The sequence below is a fragment of the Euprymna scolopes genome, chromosome 25 (genome assembly GCF_053919585.1).
Source record: "Euprymna scolopes isolate OS-2025 chromosome 25, ASM5391958v1, whole genome shotgun sequence".
Lineage (NCBI taxonomy): Eukaryota > Metazoa > Mollusca > Cephalopoda > Sepiida > Sepiolidae > Euprymna > Euprymna scolopes.
Window position 1 is genome coordinate 67,642,202 of NC_136506.1, and position 5,969 is coordinate 67,648,170.

Below are 5,969 nucleotides of genomic sequence, written 5' to 3' on the forward strand. Positions count from 1 at the left end.
TATATATATATATATATATACTTTTCCTTATCTAATATATAAAATGAAGTCAGTTTACGTATAACACACACACACACACACACACACACACACACACACACACACACACATATATATATTAAAAAAGCTGTGTATGTATGAGGAGGCGTGATGGAAAAGCAAAGGAAAGAGAAAGCGAGACGGATAGAGATAAATAAACAGAAAAACAAAGACAATATGAATGAAACTACAGGTGAAAGCAAAACTGATATTAAAAAAAAAGAGAGGACACTCCCTCTACCTATACTTCAGACACAAACACACGCCCTCTCCCAAACCCATGCCGTCCACCGTCAACCCACACATGTCTAACGCGTGTATAAGACATGTCTGCAGATTATGCATTGTAATTCATTATCCCGCGATTGCGTTATTGACTGTACATTGTATCATCGTTTGAGAAATCAGCCCCAAACGAACATCTTGGTATCATTCCATTTATGCAAACCGACTGATTTTCCATTTTCTATTTCCCCAAAGCAAATTTTGTAAGCCGAACTTAATCGTCTGAACAGATAAACAGCAAACAAAAAGAAAAAGTGATATGTGCTATAAATCTGTCTGCCTACATTCTCGCTAACCTACACGATTGCCTCTCGCATCCTAATCAATTCTTTTCTGTTCAGCCACCCTTTTCCAATTTTATGGTCGTATTTGTTTCTCAAGCAGAGTTAGATTCACTGGTTTTATTTATTTATTTACTTAAATTTCATTTTTTTTACTTTTCTTCCCATGAGGGCAGAGTTAGACTGAAGGTCGGTGTTTAATGTGTGTGTGTGTGGGGGGGGGGGACTGGCTGGTTCGAAGACCAAGAACTTTTTTTTCTATTCGTGTTTTTAATGAAGACGATGTCCAGCTTCCTATAAAAAGAAAATAATGACTGAAATAACAATAAAATCATGGTTCTGAATTTTTTTTACATTGGATTCTTCGAACTACTGTTCTAATCTACAGTGTTAATTTCACAACGTTCCGGCCGATGTAACATCCGACCTTCCTCAGGTGTATCTTGTTGAACTCGGGAATGTTTCTGGTGAACTCGGGAACGCCGAACTCTGGAATCTTTACGTAATTTCGAGCAGAACACTTTATTGAATCCACGGGAGTAGCAGGCTTTCGTCCCGTCAGCCATGACTGGGTAGAAGTCCTAGTTCGCAATTGTATTTTTGAGTATTGTCCTCACTGGAGATCATACTTTCAAAATCCAGAAGACTGTAACTTACAACTAAATACTCTATCCATTGCGCCACGGGCAATTACTCGATTATGACTGACAGAATGAGAGCATTATACTTCTGTTCGAAATTCCATGGAGATTCCTGAGTTCAACAGAAAGATTCCCGAGTTCGTTGCACTTGGAGAAGGTCGGAAGTTACATCGATTGAAAGGTTGTGAAAATAACTCTCACACTGAGAAAAGTAGCCCGAAGAATACGAGCACAAAAATAAAACGTATATAAACTTGTACTTTATTGATTTTTCGGACTATTGTCCTCATCTTGAGTGTTATTTTCACAACGTTTCTATCGATGTAACCCCCTTCTTTCTTCAAGTGTATCTTGTCGAACTCAAGAATCTTTCAGTCGAACTCGGTAACCTGCACAAGATTTACAACGAAACAATTTATTTAGTCCTCAAGTGTAGGATACTCTCGTTCCTTCAGCCATGCCTGTGCAGAAGTCGTACGTAATTCACAATTGTATTCTCAGTATCGCCCACTTTGAGGATTGGCACTCCAGAAGAGTTTCACTTAGAACTGAATTTAACATAGAACTTTATTCGTTGCGCCAGGACAATTCACAGTTTTAGTCGTCATTTTTTCGGAGAAGGTTCGACTCACATGACATGCTTTAAGAGAGTTGAGTCGCTTCTAAATACTGTCTTGATGTCATAAGGATTAAATATTCTTATAGTCTTTTTCAGAAAAATCTTTCATATATGGTATAAAAACTGTGGTGAGTTTTCGGGTATTGTCCTTTGGTGTTTGATCCTGATTTCTTGAAGCTGATGTTATGCTCTCTAGATAATTGTTAGCTTGCTCTAACGCTGAACTAGCTGTCTGTATCTTATAGGTGACATTAGATCCTTGAACATCTGTGACAGTTTCCTCTCTGTTTTCAAAAGGACGTTCCATATAAGCGACATATAATCACATCATGCTTACAACATTGAATCCATATAATGCTTACAACATTGAATCCATATAATGCTTACAACATTGGATCAATATAATGCTAACAACATTGAATCAATATAATGCTTACAGCATTGAATCAATATAATGCTTACAACATTGAATCAATATAATTCTTACAACATTCAATCAATATAATGCTAACAACATTGAATCAATATAATGCTAACAACATTGAATCAATATAATGCTAACAACATTAAATCCATATAATGCTTACAAAATTGAATCAATATAATGCTAACAACATTGAATCAATATAATGCTTACAACATTGAATACATATAATTTTAACAACATTGGATCCATATAATGCTTACAACATTGAATCAATATAATGCTTACAACATTCAATCCATAAAATGCCAACAACATTGAATCCATATAATGCCAGCAACATTGAATAAATATAATGCTAACAACATTGAATCAATATAATACTTACAACATTGAATCAATATAATGTTAACAACATTGGATCCATATAATGCTTACAACATCGAATCAATATAATGCTTACAACATTGAATCCATAAAATGCCAACAACATTGACTTCATATAATGCTTACAACATTGAATCAATGTAATGCTTACAACATTGAATCCGTATAATTCCAACAACATTGAATCAATATAACGCTTACAACATTGAATCCATAAAATGCCAGCAACATTGAATAAATATAATGCTTACAGCATTGAATCCATATAATGCTTACAACATTGAATCCATATAATCCTTACAACATTGAATCAATATAATGCTTACAACATTGAATCAATATAATGCTTACAACATTGAATCCATATAATGCCAACAACATTGAATCCATATAATGCTTACAACATTGAATCAATAAAATGCTTACAACATTGAATCCATAAAATGCCAACAACATTGAATAAATATAATGCTTACAACATTGAATCCATATAATGCTTACAACATTGAATCCATATAATGCCAACAACATTGAATCCATATAATGCTTACAACATTGAATCCATATAATGCTTACAACATTGAATCAATATAATGCCAACAACGTTGAATCCATATAATCCTTAAAACATTGAATCAATATAATGCTAACAACATTGAATCCATATCATGCTTACAACATTGAATCCATATCATGCTTACAACATTGTAATGTTTTTAGTGGGGCGGAGAGGAATTGAAATACCGACGAGAGGTAGCACCTTATTCCAGATGTCTTTTGTAGAATAGTAGCGCACCCAACTAGTCTTGCCAGACAACAAGCAAATTGTAGTAAAAGATAAAGGTTTTATTACTGAAGCAATGGACCCCATTTACGTTTCTTTTATAAACCAGCCTCCACATAATTTTAAATAGCTGTTCACTATTCCGCGATGCGCTCCACAGTGCTATTTGTTCTTAATTTCTTACAACCTAATTCTAACCTCAGCCATAACTCTGACCTTGCTCTCACACTTACTCGTCACATATTTAAATGTCTCACAAAATCAAGACAAGGAAGAATAAACATAAACACTTATTTTTATACCTAAAAACGCTAATATTTCATAGTTATCCAATTATCAGCATAGAAAGTGATAATTACTCCCAGGCCTGGAGATTCGAAGCCAGTCACAAAGTCCCACTTGACTTCGAATGCTGGTATTCTATCTTCAGACTACCAGAAATTAACACACGAATTGAGGGAAATTAAGCCGCTATAAATGACAATTTAGCGAGCATAAACAGTAAGCCGTAAGAGAGTATTCAACGACAGGAAGTCGAATTGTTGCATTTGCGTTTGTTTCTTAATTCTCTAGAGAGAGTTCAACTTTATCTTCTTAAATGCGCTTTTTATAACGATAATATTTTTTAAAATAAATATTAACAATTTTATTTTTATACCTACAGACAACACTGTTACATGCTTATGCAATCATTGGTGTACACACACACACACACACACACACACACACACACACACACACACACACACACACAAACATATATATGTGTGTGTGTGTGTGTGTGCGTGCGTGTGTGTGTGTGTGGAAAACTAACTTTTCAATTTGTGGCAAGGTTTTTACAAAAGACCCCCACTCCATCTAGGCTTCAAGTTGAATGGCACAGAAAGTCCTGGAATCCCGAGGAAGTTTACCATCATTCAAATTCTAGAGGCGGATTATCACCAGGGAGAACTCAATGATAAGCAATTTTGCGAGAATGCATTGCCAGTTTCACTGCTGATTAAAAGAATCTGGAGTATTTGAAATCTGCTGTCACTCAGACTTCAGGGAGCATCGGCTGTTTGTCTTATCAACTATAATAGTTTTATCGCGTGAAACTTTTAGCATATGTTCTTTTTTCATTGGAGAAAAGTGTCCGTTCAACTTTTTGTTCCGTTTTTTTTTTTTCATGCAACAAACAACGAGATAAATCTAATCCTGGTCCAATTCGGCACCTGACAAAAACCCACGATCATTTCGTGAGATTCGAGCTGTTATGACTTTTCATAATTGCTGTAAACAATGAGAGGAGGAGGCTTATTTTTGAAATCAGATTTGTCTTTCTTTTTCGTTTCTTCCTTTTTCCTAATTTATTTTTGGTGTTCTTATTTTGTTTTGTCTTTCGTGAAAAAAAAATTGTGCAATGCCAAATTATTTGTTGTTGTTCTATTCCATTTTTACAACTTAAAAAAAAAATATCTGATAACACAAATTTACAACGGAGGGTTTTACTATGTACATACGACCGATTTAGGCACGACAAATGTACGACTAGGTACGAAAAACTGCTCCTGCTGCTTCTCTAGGCCCGTCACTTAAGCAATGACATATGTTATAACTCAAATCAATGAAATATTAAACATACATAATTATTAGGGCTAGGACAACTGCATATTTTCATTGTGTTGACTATCGAGTGTGTATCTGTTGATATCTTATATGCTTTTATATAGAGTGATGTGGTTCTCGGTTCATTAACTGTGTCGGACTGTGTTGGATATATACTAGAGAGTCAAAACAATGATAAGAATATTCTGTTGTCATATGCCTAATAATTATAAATAATTATTTTAATATTTATAGGCATTAGCGTTTCAATCATCAGTACAGGAGATGACGATCAACGCTGGTTGAAGGATTCGAACCCCACCACGAAGCCACCTTCGACTTTATTAGCAAGGAACATACCCTAGAGACACTGTTCACAGTCACAAAATTGAGGGAAATTTTAACATGAATGAAGCTTAATGTTTTAATACAGACAATCTTAAGAGTGACCAAGTAAGAGGAAGTCAAGATCTCGCACACAAGGTCAACTGACCGATTTAAAAAATTTACGAGACAGTGCTCAACTAACTCAACCATATGCGATCAAGCGCACCTACGTCCCGAATTTCTTATCAACACTGAAATTAATCTGAGCAACATCCACATATCTATTCGTAATGTGATCACATTCATTAAACACTTTTATGTCAGCAAAGCAACTGACATTATTGCAGTCATAGTACTAAAAAAATCTGCAATCTGAAGTAGCACCCATTCTTGTAAAGTTGTTTAATCAACTTCTAAAAGAGAAATGCTTCCAAACACTATGAAAGACGTCATAAGTCTGCCCAGTATTTAAACGTATTGGAAACCGACCTTCTGCAGCTCAGTACAGAACAATTAGTTTTCTTTTTATCATGAGTAAGTTGTTTGAATCCATGTTAAATAGAGAAATTGCGAACTATGTCAGCAGAAACAACCT